General features: G+C 35.5%; 1 protein-coding gene across 2 annotated transcripts in view; it reads right to left on the bottom strand.

Moving 5' to 3' along the window:
- The window catches only part of NaPi-III (Na[+]-dependent inorganic phosphate cotransporter type III), an 84,329-nt gene that overhangs the window by 54,799 nt on the left and 11,163 nt on the right, over positions 1 to 18,367 (bottom strand). Inside the window, exon 1 of one of the 2 annotated variants that reach the window (XM_089647553.1) lies at positions 15,209 to 15,279. The exons of the other annotated variant lie outside the window; for it this stretch is intronic. The gene's annotated coding sequence lies outside the window, so the exon portion shown is untranslated. Of the gene's footprint in view, positions 1 to 15,208; positions 15,280 to 18,367 lie in introns of those variants that run through there. 2 annotated transcript variants of the gene reach the window in all.

Genomic DNA, 18,367 nt, shown 5'->3' with positions numbered 1-18,367 from the left:
TTAAAAACAGAGTAGAAAAAAGAAAATATATAATTTTAGATATTAAGAATATTACTTATCTCTCTTCTTTCTTTGACATTCAACCAGTTTAAAAATCTTTTGAATACCCAATTCAAATTATTAGATGCGACGTAGGTCTTTGTTTGGGCTACAAACTTATTGAATATATGTGGTGCCAAGTAAGATTCATGTTTTTTTGCAAAATTTGATTTGATATATGGTACTTGTAATTGATTGTGTGTGTTTGCTCTTGTGTTTTGCGAGTGAGTTATGAAGTGTGGTGATATTTTTATGCAGTTTTTGTAGATGATCTTCTTTATGAATAGTTTATTTATGTCTAATAGGTTATTGTTGATCATTAGCTGTTCTGTCGGATGTTGATAAGGCTTTCTAAACATAATTCTGATTATTGTTTTATGATTGATTTTAAGTGATTTGAGATGAGTCTCTGCTGCTGCTCCCCATACTGAAATACCATACATAAGAATACTTTGACAGAGTGCAAAATATATATTTTTTACGTAATTGTAAAAAGCATTCACTTTGTGGCTCATCATAATTTATAATTAAAACACATAAATTTGTTTTTGACCACGATAGTTTTATTTTCACTCTACCGGTTTCGGAAGATCCCTTCCTTCGTCAGGAGAGTATTTAAAACTTCCAGTTTTAAATATTCTCCTGACGAAGGAAGGGATCTTCCGAAACCGGTAGAGTGAAAATAAAACTATCGTGGTCAAAAACAAATTTATGTGTTTTAATTATAAATATATTTTTTAGCTGAGGTAGTGACATAATGTTTCGAATTGTTTTGAAGATGTAAGAGAGTTTCCGTATTTTTTTTGTAATTAGGTTGATTTGGAGATCCCATTTTAAGTTATTGTCAACAGTTAAACCGAGATATTTAATATTTTGCGCATAATCAATTTTGTCACAAACACAGCGTGAGTTAGTTAATGAGGTAACTGTGCAGGGGTGAAGATGAAGTTGTGGGCGACTATCTGGCTGACCAGCTAATGTTTTACTGAAAGTTAAGTATTTAGTTTTAGAAATATTTAGTGTCAGTAGATTATTTATTAGCCATCTATTTACTTCAGTCATCCCTGTTTCCGTGTGTTTGAAGACGTTTTCCCATGATTGGGCTTTGAATAAAATTACAGTGTCATCTGCATAACTGATTACTTTGTACTCTATGTTCCCTAGGCTTATCTCAGTTAGACTGTTAATGTAGATGAGAAACAGTATGGGACCCAAGACGCTGCCTTGGGGTACTCCATACCTGTTGCCTACTTTGTCACTTTCTTGATTATTTATTTTTACAATTTGTTGTCTATTTTCAATGTAGCTAATGAACCATTTTAGTGGTGGACCTGTTATACCAATGTTTTTGAGTTTTTGTTGGAGTAATTTGTGTGAGATGGTGTCGAAAGCTTTTGCTAGGTCTAAGAACACTCCTAACACCTTTGAACCGCCATCTAGGTTTTTCACTATGTAGGTGGTTAGTTCCGATAACATTGTGATGTGATAGTATATGTTTCTAAAACTGATCCATATAATACGGTGTGAATAAGCTTAAAATAAAGTAAAATAATGCTTACTTATGGAATGTAATACGACAATTGGGTTTATTCTCTTTTTCACATCTATTTTTACAAGTTTTCATATCACAAGTCAACATTTTGCCGTGTTATTTCGTAAAATGAACCGATGATGCCTCGACCATAGTTCGCACAAGAATGATGACGTCACGTTTTCAAATTTCACTTGAGGCCATACGCGAGCCCAGCCGGCTCCAATGGAACCGGTATGGGGAGTGGGTATAATACGCTTTTAATCACTTAGGGCAGGTCTACTAATATTCATATGTCTATGCGTCCGTCAAAGGAAACAGCTGTGAAAATTATACGTAAGGTAGAAGACGTTTATTATTTTTCTCTTATTCCGCTTCACTCTACGCAATATTTCACTTTCAAATAAATGGATTTAGCTTTATTAATTCAAAACATGATTTATTATGTCGGGGGAGACAGAAAAATACGCACTTTTAATTTTAATTTCGTTTATTAAGTCACTTACGCGATATGTCAATTAGTATGCGGCGCCGTTATAGTCGCTGCCGACGGCGACTATGTTCATATCAAGAGTTGGATTATATTCATAATATCGTATTAGAATTAAATCACAAACCAGTCTATACAAACCTAGCGTAGCCCTCAAACTACTTGAAAACTGGGATATAACTCTAAAGGGGACACGAACAGGCGTTATTAAAGGTTTTCCCCAAAATGTATAGTAACTTTTAGTAATAATATAACTAAATTCAAGTATTAATTCAAAGTAAACATTCCATATTTACCGTGAAGCGGAATTCGTAACCTTTACCGACGTTTTATGTTGACTGTTAGCCAAATGTTGACGAGTTTTCTGTAAGAGATTTAATCGTGGTTCAATCATAAATGTAAAAAATAAATGTTACTGAGTGGAAGATACTCTGGTGGCATATTTCCTTTTTCGTGTTCAATAGGAGACAGGTTTGTTACGCTAATTCTCTTTCTCAACTCGTGTTTAATTGAAGGCGCGCGTCCTCCAATCGTGCACGGGTTTGCAGCATTTGGTGTCCTCATTTCAACTCTCATTGTTAAAAAATTGAAAAAATTCAAAATAAATTTTTACGTTTTATTAATTTCAAAATTGGCATTCCTATTATTGAAATCAATTATGTCAATTTACGCAGTAAACTTAACTTATCGAAATTATCTGAAAGGTGAAAAATATTAAATATTATCTCCTTTTACTATATAAAATTGTTCATTCTAGGTTGGACTGCCCTGACACTATAAATTTAAATCTTTACATATACCTCCAAAATACACTAGACGGAATATTTTATTCTACAACAATAACTTCGCTACGAATTCTGTGTTAGAAAGAATACATAGGTTGGGCAATGAAACTAAGTGATGTCGCTGACATATTTAATTTAAACTTCAATACATTTAAAGCCAAATTAGTCCACCATTTTTTAAATGTAAATAATGTATGAGAAATCATTATTTTTTTTTTTCGATTTTCTGTTGTTTGTTTTATACTGTTGTTAAAAATGAAATTTGTAATTGTTACGTACTTAAAAGCCCAATAGGGCGTCAATAAATCAATAAATAAATAAACTGCAAGGCGCTCAATCAATGCGCATGGTAATTACAAACCCGTGCACGATTGGAGGACGCGCGCCTCTAATTAAACACGAGTTTAGAAAGAGAATTAGTGTAACAAACCCGTGTGTGTGTCTAGGCACATAAAAAGGGTAGTATGTTTTTAATGTACGTGTGTGTGACACTCTCAATATCGCCTACACGGAGAAAAATTAAAGTCCTGTTAAAACCGTAATGGCATGCCATTTCCTAATAAACTTTTAGTACATTCATTTTACACCGGAACACGTGTTCATGCGCTTGCGTTTGTCCAATGATATTAAACAATAACGAACTATGAAAATATTAAAAATTTTATGAACACGTGTTACGACATTGCCATAACACGTTCATGTTTTACTGATTATTTGTTATGAAATCATTATTCTTCATTAAATGCCTGCAGTCCAGTTTTTAACAGGAATACGAATATCAGTATGTTTTCTCATAAGCGACACATAGTAACAAAAGAGGTCACAGCGGAGCCCTCCCAGGACCGAATATAATTATTATTTCAAAATAGGTTCCCAGCCTAACCTAACCTCACAAATACAATAGCCACAGTTGACAGCTATTCAAATCTGCCATTCGATCAACCGTGAAATTGGTTGGAGAATAATGGAACGCCTCTTTTCCACGTGTCCCCCTAATAACCGTTTCGCAGACGGTCCAAACTAGAGAGAATCGTTTCACGTGACGGAGAGACGGATAATATGACTTATTTATGTAACAATGGACCTGTCGGGGAAACAGGTGTGGAGCTATTTTGGTTTGGTCAGAGAACTTGAACAAAAGCGGCCGCAACGGCCAAATGAAAACGTCTAAAGTAACAATATATTATACGCACAAAATCAACAAAAAAAGCATAATAATATATAGGGATTTGAGCGGAGCCCGGACAGCTGACGGATGGGTTCTTGCCTGAAGCTGGAGAAGTGAAGGGATGAGTTTTTGCACGAAGCTGGAATAAGGGGAATGCATTTTTGTACGAAGCTAGAGCATTGGAGGATTGTTTTTTCTATACGAAGCCTGGAGCAATGGAGGATTGGGTTTCAACATGAAGCTGAAGCAGTGAAGGAATGGGTTTTTGCACTGTACGAAGCTGGAGCAGTGGAGAAATTGGTTTCTACATGAAGCTAGACAAGTGGAAGAATTGGTTTTCACACGAAGCACGTTGTTGCACAAAGTTGAATCAGTGGAGGAATGGGTTTTTATACGAAGCTGGATAAAGTAGGAATGGGTTTTTGAACGAAGGTGAATTAGTGGAGGTATGGGTTTTGCAAGAAGTTGGAGCGTTGGAAGAATGGGTTTTGGCACGAAACTGGAGCAGTGAAGGAATAGGTTTATGGATGAAGCTGGATCAGTGGAAGAATGTGTTTCTACACGAAGCTGGATCGATGGAGGAATGGGTTTAAGCACGAAGCTGGAGTAGTGGAGGAATAGGTTTTAGCACGAAGCTGGAGTAGTGGAGGAATGGGTTTTCGCACAAAGCTGGAGCACAAAACAGTGGAGGAATTAGTTTCGCCCAATTTGGAACATAAAACCGAAGAGAAATGTTTTTTGGATGTGCTTTCTTTATCCTGAATCTGATGCAGAGAGCAGTAAACAAATAGTTATTAGCACGAAACTGGAGCAGGGAGCATACAAAATCATAGAAGAAAGAAAAGCAACGAAACAGTTCATGAACATATGAGTAGCACATCACTACATCATACTGAACACCACTTCATAGTCACGTTAACGTCAATTCCTCCCACCCGCCCCCCTTATTACGCGACGTGTTTGGCATCTACCGAGTCGGCTTTACTGTAAAAGGTTGACAGATATCCATACCAAAATATATTAATTATATCAGTCAAGGCTAAAATGATTCATTCTCATATTACCTAACATTTTACTTTTTTTTAAATTATATGGTAATGATTTTACTCAAATTTTCCGAGCAACTTAAATTACAATCATCGCACCTTGGCACTGACCATTAAAATAATAATGTCATGCATCACGTAATCGTTACGCCAGCACTATTCATCCACTGATGAACACACTGAAGAGATAAACCGACAGAAGTGTGTTGAGGACATGTCCGTGTCCGTGTGCCGAAGTAAACTTAATTTCCCATACTTCTGCTGAAGACGTAGATACACATCAATGGCTGAAGATGATTTTCAATCATTACTAAAATTATTTCTTGAACAGATATTCGAATTCATTAACCTGCCCACGACCAACACGAAGAAAAATTATTCATATAAAATATTTCTAATTTATTAAGAATCTCTTCGTATTCCAGATAAAAAGAACTGCATGCACTTAACGAATAAATTGACAAGTTTCCTAATAAATTATCGGTAAAACACAAATGTTTTATGGCGATGTCGGAACACGTGTTTATAAAAATTTTAATATTTTCGTATTTCGTCATTGTGTATTATCATTGGTCGAACGCAGGTGTATGAACACGTGTTCCGATATATTTTGAATCTACTAAAAGTCATGCCATCCCATTTCCAACGTGATTTTAATAGATCTTAGTGTAGGAGTCGTAAGGTCTTAAGCACCTTACTCTTTCTCATCTCCTCCCCACTATCTTCAGCCTCATAACATACCGCAGTTGGGGGTGTCATAGTCTCACTGGCTCCAGACGGTTGGGAGCAGTTGGGACTCTTGTGCGGCTTAACATTATATATTTTTTTAAAGTAAGCACTGAATAGATAATACATGTATACAGAGATGTGCTTTATTTCAAATAAATCCATTTCAAATGGAAATGCTTTTCTAAAAACCATTTTGCCTTTTAAATGCTTTTCTCAGTGTATTTTCCGTTTTAAATGTTTTTTTGCAACATTCTTCCTACTATCTCCACTCATCTTTTTTTCATAAGCCCCAAATACCAGTCGGTCCTCAACCTCGCTATGGGCGATAATTTATATTTGTCAAGTTGTTCCCTGATAGGAGCCCTGGCAATTGAGTGATACCATTGCAAAAAATACTGATTCAAATACTGAACATGGGGCCATGACGCTGTAATATTAAGGCGATGCACTACGTCGTGTAATATTTTTAATTGAGCCGCTATCAATAACAGACCCTTACGTAAATGGCGATAAGGTTTAAATTCCCGTTTAACACCATCCGCCTGTTTTGATTTATGCAAGAAAAAAACATGGCCAAAAAGTGCCTTTTATTTTATTTTGTGGATGTTCAGGCATAAATATTTATTTTTTTTACGATCATTTTATAAATAACTTAATTTGCCACATTATAAAATAAAATCATAACCGAAAATGGGTTCGTAAGTAGGAGATTTTGAACATTAAAGCAGTTTTCTTAGGCCTTATACATAATTTTTTTCTGGGCTTATAAAAAAACTTATCTGAAAAATATTCGAATATTTCAAAGACCAAGATGTATTCTACTCGCAGTATTTAATCAAAGCATCTGAAACATTTCTAGGCGACCAAATTTTCAATCTAAAAACACATGATTTTGAATTACTACGTATGGCATCGCCTTAAATGTTAGATAGCAGTTTCTATGTTTTTACGCAAATTTTTTGTGGTTTCATTATCTGTAGTCGTGGTGTTTTTGGATTTACCATCATGTAATATGTTTGTTCTACATTGATGTCCATTATTAAATGAGAAAATTGTTTTAAAATTCTATAATTATTTTAATTGTTTGACCTGAGAAACCATTTTGCATTTCCAATGCATTTTGAAAATGGGTATTTTGCATTTGAAATGCTTTTCTAAAAACCATTTTGCATTTTCAAATGGAAAAGTTTTGACCCATTTCCATTTTGCATTTCAAATGGTTTTGGGTACCCATTTTGCACATCTCTGCATGTATAATACACACTAGAAATGCCTAACATGTAGATTTAATATTTTTACATGAACCCCACACAGGAGGCCCTGAGGAACATAATTTCCCTCAGGGCCTGTCATCTTTTGGGATGCTGTGTGGAGGGTCTTTTATAAAGAAAGGAAGGAGAGGAAGTTCTGGGAAGGTAAATAGTATGATGGTTGATTGGGAATCTAGGGATCAGTTTGTCCAAGAGTAACGGATATATGAATATATCCCTCCCACTGTGGCGCAAAGGCAAAAGGGCGTAAGCGACAATTTAGTCAAAAATGAGTTAAAAATACAGTTTTGAACAGACAAAAATTCTAATCAAAACAGTATGTTTATCTAATTTTAGACTAAATTGTCGCTTACGTCTTTTTGCCTTTCCGGCGTCGATATGTTGATAAAACATAGTTTTTTGTATTGGACACACTTTTGTATCACGAACCACGCCCACATCGCCTTTGTTGTGTTCTTTATTCTACGTGTTCAGTGTCATGGTACGATTTATGATGACGGAATCTCGAGGCGTTATATTGTTCGGTCTAATATGTGTATATATTATGTTATTGGTTAGTGAACAATTAACGGACGCCGACGGTGCTTATGTTGTTTGCAACATCAACATCCTATTCAGGGACAAAACACGAATGGTCTCTTTAGGTAGAATTTAATGCGCATTGCTTCTAACGTATCTAATTTTTTCTTATTATCAACTTATTTATTTATTTACTGGCTGTGTCCCGCCACGCGTTTAAAAAAACAACACTTTATTTTAACATAAATATCTAATGCACGTATACATACGCGAGCCGAACTGCCGAACTGAACCTCAACTTCTGGGAAAGGAACAAAGAAAGCGCAAAGGGCGCGAAACGCCGCTAGCAGTTGATTCGTTCCTTTCGCGTATTTCGTGGCTCGGTTCGCGTTTCGGTTCTCAAATGTATGCGTACCATAATGGAGACAACTATTTAAGTCGGGGGTTTAAGCAAAACCTCCTAAAAAAATTTATATAAAAAAAATAAAAAAAACAAAAAGAATATCGTTTCTAAGGACGGATTGTTTCACAGAATTTGAACAATTCATCGAATTTCAAAGTTGATTTTCATGTTCTGTGAAGGTTCTATTCAAGTTCTATTCAAATTTCAGTCAAAATATATTAGGGTTTCTTGTAAATATGGGCCCAGTGTAAAACTTTCGGTCCAAAATATGTTAGGGTTTCTTGTAAATATGGGCCTAATGTATGACTTTTAGTCCAAAATATGTTAGGATTTCTTGTAAATATGGGCCCAGTATAAAACATTCGGTCCAAAATATGTTAGGGTTTCTTGTAAATATGGGCCTAATGTATAACTTTCTGTCTATATGTTAGGCTTTTTTGTAAATATGGACCCAGTGTAAAAAATTCGGTCCAAAATATGTTAGGGTTTCTTGTAAATAAGGGCCTAGCGTGTGACTTGATTATTCACAATTATAACTAACTAACTAACTAACCATCACGCCGTTTCCCCGCAGGGGTAGGCAGAGAGGACGGACCGCCAAACAACTCGGTCTTGGCACACACTCCTTGCCTCATTCACATTCATACATCGTCTCATACATACTCTTCTATTGTTCTGACTCTTGACATGGCCCGACTCAAGTATCTGATTCACTTGGTCGTGCCATGTCTTCCTCGGGCGCCCCCGACTTCTGCTACCATTCACATTTGCATCGTATATTCTCCTTACACTCCTTTCTTCGCTCATTCGCTCTACATGCCCAAACCATCTAAGCGTCCCTTTCTTGATCTTACTCATTACGCTTACATCAGCCTTGCACTCTTTGCGGATATCCACATTCCTCACACGATCATACATGGTTTTACCACACATACGCCTCAGGGATCTCATTTCAACAGCATTCAATCTACTTTCATCCTTTCTTTGCCAGTTCCATGCCTCACTAAAACATTAAAAGGTCATTTATGTTTCGTCTTTTAACTAGACTCTAATTTGAAAAAAATACTAGTAGTTTTGTAAACAGAAAAAACTCGTGTCCAATTTCTAATTTTCTCTTATTTAATAAATCAAAACCAAAATTTCCTCTAAATCATAAGATTTGTAAGTAGCTACTTAAATACGTACCTACTTAATTACAAAGCTTATAATATTTTACGTATAACATTTTTTTTAAATTTCAAATGTGGAATTATATAATTTGTCCATAGAAACTACACAGTGACAATTCCTTTTTCAAACTTTCTTCATGCAGCTAGATGCCATAATTTTGAAAAGCTCACTCAAAATTAAGTCAAAGCTAGCAACCTAGTCACAACAAATTAACATAAAAGATGACATGCCAAACGGTCGAGTTAAAAGAGGAGTTAAGGCCGGGTTGTATACGGAGAAAAATAAGTATAATTTATTAAGAATCTCTTCAAATTATCGTAAAATTATGAATGAATTAACCGGTTTACTGATAAACTTTTAAATGAGACTATTAATTTTCACGGTGTTGTCTTATATAATCAAAGGGTGTTGTTTATGTCGATACAGTTTGTTTTACATTGATCCACTTTGAAAAGGACAGAAGAGCGTGTGGAGCGCGCAGGCACATTAAATTGAATATTATTTAGCAACTCTTTAATTGTTTTATTAAATAATCATATCTCAATACAAAAGTTCGTTGTGTTTCATAATCATAAATCATCACAAGGACGGCAAATAACACCTGTGCACGAGTCTCCATGCGATGTGTCTGTGTGGCTATATGTCTGTGTGTCTGTGTGTGGTTTGTTTGTCTGTTGTCACGTGCGACAAACCTCATCCCTTCTCAGTCTCCACAATCCCGACCTTCCAAACGTTGCATTGTTATTTGCGTTGTTTTGATATGTACACAAAAGCAATTTGAATCTTAATTAGGGTCAAGGACATCGGTTGAAGGAGATACGAGACGGGATTGTTAATCCAGATCTTGGAAAAAGGTTGCATTTGATTGTGAGATGGCTAATTTTTTAGAAATGAATTTTCAAAAACAAACAATTCAATATGAACAAACAATAATGGTATGTGGTATCTACCTGCATTGTCGAGTATTCTGAAAGAATGTTTCAAAGATTCTTATTATATGTTTTCTTGATAGAATTAAGATTGCTATAGTCAGACAGATTTTTCTTTATTTGTCATGTCTTACAATTTTCTTCTGCGGATGTCAATTTAGTTCATGGGTGTGTGCTTTCGAGGTCTCCCATGTTGGGGACCAATTTTAAACAGAACTCAAATAAAGTATTGTAACTATGTCCAGTCCAGGAAATGTGGAACCATTACGACCATTGTGTATTTTTAAATAAGGCAAGATATTTATCGGTGTTTGAGCCATAAAAGAAGCAATATCTTATCGCCTTGCTTGTATAATAGTGGACATACTGTATAAATAGGAGGCGGGTGTGCGATGAACTGAACCAATACGTCCCGTACAATACAGGGTGATGGAAATTAATACGCACAAATGTGGTAATAAGACAGAGCTAAAAATGTTGTCATATGCGTCACAATTCTTTAAAAAACTAAACAAAAATTAACTAGTGGCGTCGTTTTTCCGCAATGGTTTAAATTTGGCGCCATTTGCAAAAGTTATAGCATTTTCCAATAGGGTGATTACTTTTGCCCCATTCTGTATATAAATATAAAATTTAAACCCCAAACACGTCATTTCTTCCTATGTTTTATTTATTTTATATTTACATGGTACCTAATATTGTCCAAACTACTATGTTTACAAGTTAGGTTGAACAAAATCTTTTTTTTTATACTAACCATTAACTAACAAAAAAATGTCAATGTTGCCTCTAAAATCAGTAAAATTTTAATTATTTAATAGTTTAAATTTCATAATTAGCTGTACCCCGTCACGCGTTGCTGTGGCTCAGTCTGTCTGTGCTGATAGAGAAACAATATCGCGTTTTGCGTTTACGTCCAACAGATGGCGCTATTTTTTTTCAAATATGCATGTTTATTTCCTGTCACAGGCGACATATATATAGTATAGGTATATAAAAACACAAGCGTATTCGAATACAACGTTGGGTCAAAATTTCAAAGCAATCAGTTATGAACTTTCGTAGATTTAAGATTTTGAACAAACGAACAGTTACATTTTTTATTTATATAGATAGATTTCACACGTCATGGCTGAGAAGAAAGACTTACCATTCTGCCTGTATAGTGTATATTAAAGGTAGCCAGTTGGCTTTGACTGAACAGAGTAAACAATGTAATTGTTCAGCGACCGATAAACGCGGGAGGCTTCTCTAGAGAGGCCTCAATCCCTATATAGCTCTATACGCTTTACACCTCGCTTATATCTCTACTATATAGGCTCTGCCGGTGTAGGATTACACTGTATACTTCTTGGCAGGGAGGACGAACAAAACAGGGCCGACCCTGAACCAATCAGCGCATGGTGCGAGTATAATCTTGGTGCCTATCATTGTCAAAACCAATAGACGCCTTGGTAGGTGATCACTGTAACAATAATATTCGGATGATGTGTATTTATGTGTAGCGCCGTTTTCATGAAAAATAATTTCAAGGACGATGTGTTAGGACTGTTAGGTATCATCAGCGATTTGACAATTCGGCGCCCGGAGCGGATTGCTCCAATTGCGCCCGCATAAGGCCGACCCTAAGAATAAATAGTAATCTTAATACAGGGTTTTCCAATAAGAGGTATTATTTTGATATTCAATCGTAAAAGATCAATGGTTTCGTTGCTTGTGTGGCACGTAGCGCCGTCTTGTTGAAAATAAACATTGTCCAGATCAATACCATCCAATTCCGGCCATAAAAAATCATTAATCATCTCTCGATAGCGCAATTCATTCACCGTAACTGTTGCTCCGGCCTCATTTTCGAAAAAGTAAGGTCCAATGACTCCGCCGGACCATAAACCGCACCAAACAGTCACAGGTTGAGGATAGAGAGGCTTTTCAACAATAACTCTTGGGTTTTCCGAGCCCCAGATGCGACAATTTTGCTTGTTGACGAAGCCACCGAGGTGGAAATGGGCCTCATCACTCAAGATTATTTACATTTGATTCACTCAAGTGAATTTTAATAATTTCAATGCGTTGTTGAAGCGTGTATCGTTCCATTTTTATTAATGGCGTAGTTTCTACTTGTCAAATGTCAAAAAATGACAGCTTCAAAAGTAACATCTACTGAAATAGCGGGCTATTCAAAATAACACCTCTTGTTAGAAAACCCTGTACAAGACATGTTATTTTCATGGTAATCGACCAAAAATGGAGAGCCGTTTATGAAAAGGATAGCCATTCAATGAATATGTGTGTGCGAATGAAACAGCTATATGAACAGCCCACTGTAATACTACTACCATTGATGTAATATGTGTCCCTTGTCAGTTTGTTTCACTGGACCTAGTTCAGAAAAGGGGAGGCTACCCGAGCGCGTTTTTTTAACTCTCGCAATGGCGTAAATTAATAATAATTAACGTTAACATTAATATTTATGACCTAAATATTTTGAAAAAGCACTTTCTTCACCGGTAGATTTAGGAAATACTATCGCAGACCCGTGAAAAATCACGTGATAATACAAATGTAGGATTTGAGAATAAGAACAATTTACTGCCCAATACACACAGTGTGTTTTGGAAGATATCTTTATTGGAATCCCGCGGTTCTGGAAATTAATATCACAATAAATAAAAATAAAAACAAACAATCAAGCAAGATGTAACTTAAGTTGGCTCCAATAATAACTTGTTACGTCGATCACAAGGGTTCAATAAGAATTAATAGTGGAAATGCGGCGGATGGCAAATCCAAGAAAAGCCAGTACATAATTCACAGCGAGTCAGTCGTCAATTGAGCCGGGAAACAAAACTCGCGGCCGCAGCAGTTACGACAGAAGCTAAAAATGGGCCGAATACACGAGAAGCAAATGAAGGGAGGTTAAGCGAGGGTTGACATTCCCTTATAGCAGCATACGTATATATATTTAATTGTTCTAGCTAAGGTACCCGGCGTTGCCCGAGCCTTAAGAGGAAGCTACAAGCTAAAAATGTGTATATTCTTGGTATACCTTATATCGTAGGTAATAGGCATTAAAATCGCTTGAGAAACGGAGACTAGAAACGTTCGATGTCAAGCACAAAACTGGTTTTTATTTATTTTGTAAATAATTTTATAAGAAAGCAAAAAAGTTAATCAAGTGAAACTATCACAGATAATCTTAGCTATAATACTGTATTTTTAAAAAGTTGTTTCCTTTACGCGTTCATACATTTCTTTTACATTTATATTTTTTATTGAGTTAATTTATTTTTGGTTTGTATTCTACTCAAATGATACGAAAACCTTCAATTTATCTTAAGCATATTTTTTTGGTATTCATAATGTACACGAATTCGTTATAAAGATTAATCAAAATAGTGATTTAGCACTAAGCTTCGCCTTAATGGACAACACATTTTATGTATTTTAATTATGGCTGACTTATATTGAGAGCAGTGTTGCCAGTGGGTATATACTAAAATACCCACATTAGACATTCAAATTACCCTATGTTCCTTTACCTCCAAAATAACCCAAATATTTTTTTTAGTGGTTTACATTTATATTTTTTATTGAGTTCATTATTTTTTATTTGTATTCTACTCAAGCGAAACGATAGGAAAACCTTCAATTTATATAAAGCATATTTTTTGGTATTAATAATGTATACCAATTCGTAATAAAGAGTTATTTGGCATAAGCTTCGCCTTAAGCGGAATTTTTCGAAACCAGATGTAGACAATGACCTTCATCTTGTTTTGAAGGTCAAGCGTGCATTATATCATCAATCTCGGAATAAAACTGTAGATTTTTATAGAAAATTAAATCCACGCCGCTCACCCGGTAACCGCACTTTTAACACTTTTCCTTATACATATAAATAGACTACCTGTAATATTTCAATATTTTATGATTTTGTGCATTTTCAATCAAGTTGCCTATAGCCATAATAGCACCTTGAAAAACCTTGCGTTTTCTATCCTACCAATTATAAACAAACATGATAAAAAATATTTTACTTATTCTACATCTGTTTATAAAAGCGATGTTTTTAATAAATGATTAATCGACTGCAAAATGTTTTTCTTATGTGGTCATGCACAAAAAGAAAAAATATATATCGTAGAAAACATCTTAAGACGATGCCATACGTAGTAATGCAAAATCATGTGTTTTTGGTTTGAAAATTTGGTCGCCTAGAAATGTTTCAGATGCTTTAATTAAATACTGCGAGTAGAAACATTTTGATCTTTGATATAATTGAGTATTTTTTAGATAAGTCTTTTTATAAGCCCAGAAAAAAAAATGTAAAGGCCTATGAAAACTGCTTTAAAATTCAAAATCTCTTACTTACGAACCCATTTTCGGTTATGATTTTATTGTATAATGTGGGAAATTAAGTTATTTATAAAATGATGGAAAAAAATTAAATATTTATTCCTGAACATCCACAAAATAAAATAAAAGGCACTTTTTGGCCATGTTTTTTTCTTGCATAAATCAAAACAGGCGGATGTTGTTAAGCGGGAATTTAAACCTTATCGCTATATACGTAAGGGTTGTTATTGATAGCGGCTCAATTTAAAATATTACACGACGTAGTGCATCGCCTTAACCTATAAGACGTCATATTTACATTTTTATAACTACAAAAATCAATCATTTTATACTAATTAAAAGCTTATTAATAATTAAACAATAAATGTAATGAAAAATTACAGTATTTCAAATCTCCCATGCTTTAAATCGATGTTTCCAGAGTAATTAACTTGAAATCAAGTGTTTTTGTTATTGCGTGCGTGAAGCGAAATTCTGCACCACCATGAAATAGAATTAATTTAATCGCAGTGCGTGCTAAGCCTAATGGTACGTATACATTTGCGAACTTAAACGCGAACCGAGCCACGAATTAGGGGAAAGTAACGAAGCAAAGTAAAACTGCAAGCGGCGTTTCGCGCCTTTTGCGATTGCTTCATTCCCTTCTCATAAGTTGAGGTTCAGTTGGCAGTTCGGCTCGCGTATGTATACGTAGCATAAGGGCAGTAAGAAATCAAGAGAGGACCTTTGGTAATTTTGCCCGCCAAAAGCATTATAAAACTGACATATTTACCCAAAATTTCTGTATTGTATATTATATTTTAGCACTTGGGAACAAACTCAGTTCGATTTAGTAATTTTCCTACCACTGCACTACGGAGTAACTATAACAATCATAATAACACTGTGAAACACAATAACAATAAATAATCACGCACGTAAACAAAGCACAACAAGTTATCAAAAGACGAGGCACGACGCACGACCGCGGTTTGATGAAGAGCCGCTTACCTGTATAAATAGGTATCAAGATCAAAATTTAATTCGGGCGCCAGACAGATGTCAATGCCGCGGGAAGAACGCGATCAGGGGGTAATAGCAGCGAGTGGAGAGCGGTAGCAGCGAGCTGTAGCAGAGAGCTGTAGCAGCGAGCGGCGGCCGGTTTACTACTCGCAGTGCTTTCAAGGGACGGGCAGGGTTACCAATAATAACGGTGTACATGTCCTCCAAGGGCGTTACTTATAAACGTGTTTTAAATTTTACACAACTGACAAGCAACTGCAGGATTTTCAAATAAGAGGTGTTATTTTGATATTCAAAGAGCTATCGAGAGATGATTAATGATTTTTTATGGCCGGAATTGGATGGCATTGATCTGGACAACGTTTATTTTCAACAAGACGGCGCTACGTGCCACACAAGCAACGAAACCATATTTTACGGGAAAAGTTTCTGGACCGTGTTATCGCCACCGAGATCTTGTGATTTAACACCTTGCGACTTCTTCCTGGGGCCACGTGAAAGAGAAGGTCTACGCCAACAGCTCAGCGTCGATTCAAGACCTCAAAGATGGAATTCGTGAGGCTATCGAGGACATAAGGCAGCCACTTTGCGATTTGGTTATGGAAAATTTCATGAAAAGGATATGGTCCTGTAGGCGTGGTCTTGGTGGTTATTTGACTGATGTTATTTTTCACTATTAACGGCATACCTTCCTCTTTATAATGAAATAAACATTCGATCATTTATATTAAAAAAAAAGAATTTTTCTTTGAATATCAAAATAGCACCTCTTATTGGAAAACCCTGTATTAATGCCGGGTAAGTGGTTGTTTATCAGTTGTATAAAATTTGATATACGTTTATTAGTAAATTGGGTATATTTTATTTAAATTCATACTATGATGACACAAGAATTATTGATTTTCAGTATTATGATCTAAAAACATTATAAATGACGTTTCTCTCGTGGCAAATTTTTGGTGATGCTGTTTGGGGGAGTCTTAAAAAGCTCCGTGGTAAGCAATCAAAGATGGTTTGAATGGAAGATATGTAAATAAGAATGTTAGAGGGAGCGCGCTAATATTACAAAACAATAATAATTAAGCGAAAATTGTGAAAATATTTAATAAAACACGACTCATTTGAAATAGAACGAAAATCTCTCCACAAATGATTTAGGTGCATTTAAAGATACACTGAATTTGTTCATGGCTGTAACATATTAAATAACAGAAAAAAACGTGTTTTTATATTTTTCGGAGTTTACTTTGAAGCGATATTTTCCATTGAGGTAATTTCACATATTTAACGTTTTGGCATAACAAATGTATAGATATTATCGTCAGAAATAACGTTTTTTTAGAACTTAAAACTTAACGAGTTAACTTAAAAATTGGGTATGCGGGGCTTAAATAGGAGTGGAACTGGACAACGTTTACTTTCAACAAGACGGCGCTACGTGCCACACAAGCAACGAAACCATTGATCTTTTACGATTGAATATCAAAATAACACCTCTTATTGGAAAACCCTGTACATGACTGCGCGGAACCATCCAAGAGGCGCACCGGCAGACTAATTTTTTTTAAGGCTTACTAAACGTCTATTGTAACTACAAAGTAGTTTAATCGGCGTACTTTATGATGTAGGGTTTGTTGTTTCGGGATCCGAGACTATGCGTCAAGTCTGGCTTAAGTGCTGAAGTAAAATACAAAGTCAGAGAAACGAACACAAAAATAAAGTTATTTATTTACAAGATATGCAAACAAACAAAAAAATATGCCATCTAAAACCGTTTACGGTATTTTGTTTTAATCTTAAACAGTAACTGTGGTGAACGTATGTCTGTCGGTATGAAAGAGACAGGCATATCCAAGTGAGACAGCATGACCGAGACGTATAAAAAGGCATATCTGTTGTAACTCGTCCTCTTTTCAATAGCAAGCTCTTATATTATCCATTGTATCAATACTTGTATCTATCTAAATAAAAACGAATAGTAACGGAGTGCCCAAATTATTTTTATTAAGAAGAAATCTAGATGATCGGCAAGGAAGACCATTACAGTACTTAATGAGTTTTGAAATCTCAAAAGTCATTTAATACGGCATTTAATTATTTAAAAAGTGGACAACCCTGGGGCGGAAGCGTGGCTGTACACGTACAGTGTATAGTGAATAGTGTAGTGTTCTGTCAATCAGTCCATAATCGAGGCAATTACATTACGGGGAGTAATCAGTCACGGGACAAAAGAAATGCTATGGCTATAACCAATAAATATCCACCATTGCTTTTTCTGCTAACTGGGCAACTGTTTTAATTGGACTGCCACTGCGGGACATTTTAAGAAGCCTGTGGCGCCTCGTGACTGTTGGGTGTGCGATAAATACGAAATTACTGAAATTGTTGTAACCTATAACAATGGTCACTAGTCGCCATTGGAATGAATGGAACATTCTTCTACCCATTGTGGTTTTTTCATATCGGTCATCAAACATTGACCAAATGCTGACAGGCCGAGAATCGGCGATCAAGGCTCCGTTATAAGCGTTCGAAAAGAAGAGAGGGAGTAAGAAAGGCGTAAGCGACTGTCGTGAAAATATTAAATCAAACACGACTTATTAGAAACACTGAATTTTTTAATACTTATAAGGTGATAAGTAAGAAAACGAGATGTGTTTTTTATAATTTTCGGAGCAAACTTTGCGATTTTTTCCTATCGAGGGAATTTCGTGTGATCACCTACTTTTAAGTCGGTACATAGGTACTCAATTACCTATTACTCCTGTCAACACTACTATGTGATATTTCACGATCACAGAACTCAAATTAGGGGTCTAATTTCCCTTAATCCATAGGTACTCAATTACCTATCACTCCTGACAACACTACTCTGTGATATTCCACGATCACAGAACTCTTTCCCTTAATCCATAGGTACTCAATTACC

Source organism: Hesperophylax consimilis, chromosome 26, assembly GCF_061612785.1.
Source record: "Hesperophylax consimilis isolate HC1 chromosome 26, BYU_Hcon_1.0, whole genome shotgun sequence".
NCBI classification, from domain to species: Eukaryota; Metazoa; Arthropoda; class Insecta; order Trichoptera; family Limnephilidae; genus Hesperophylax; species Hesperophylax consimilis.
This window is presented reverse-complemented; position numbering and strand designations above follow the sequence as displayed.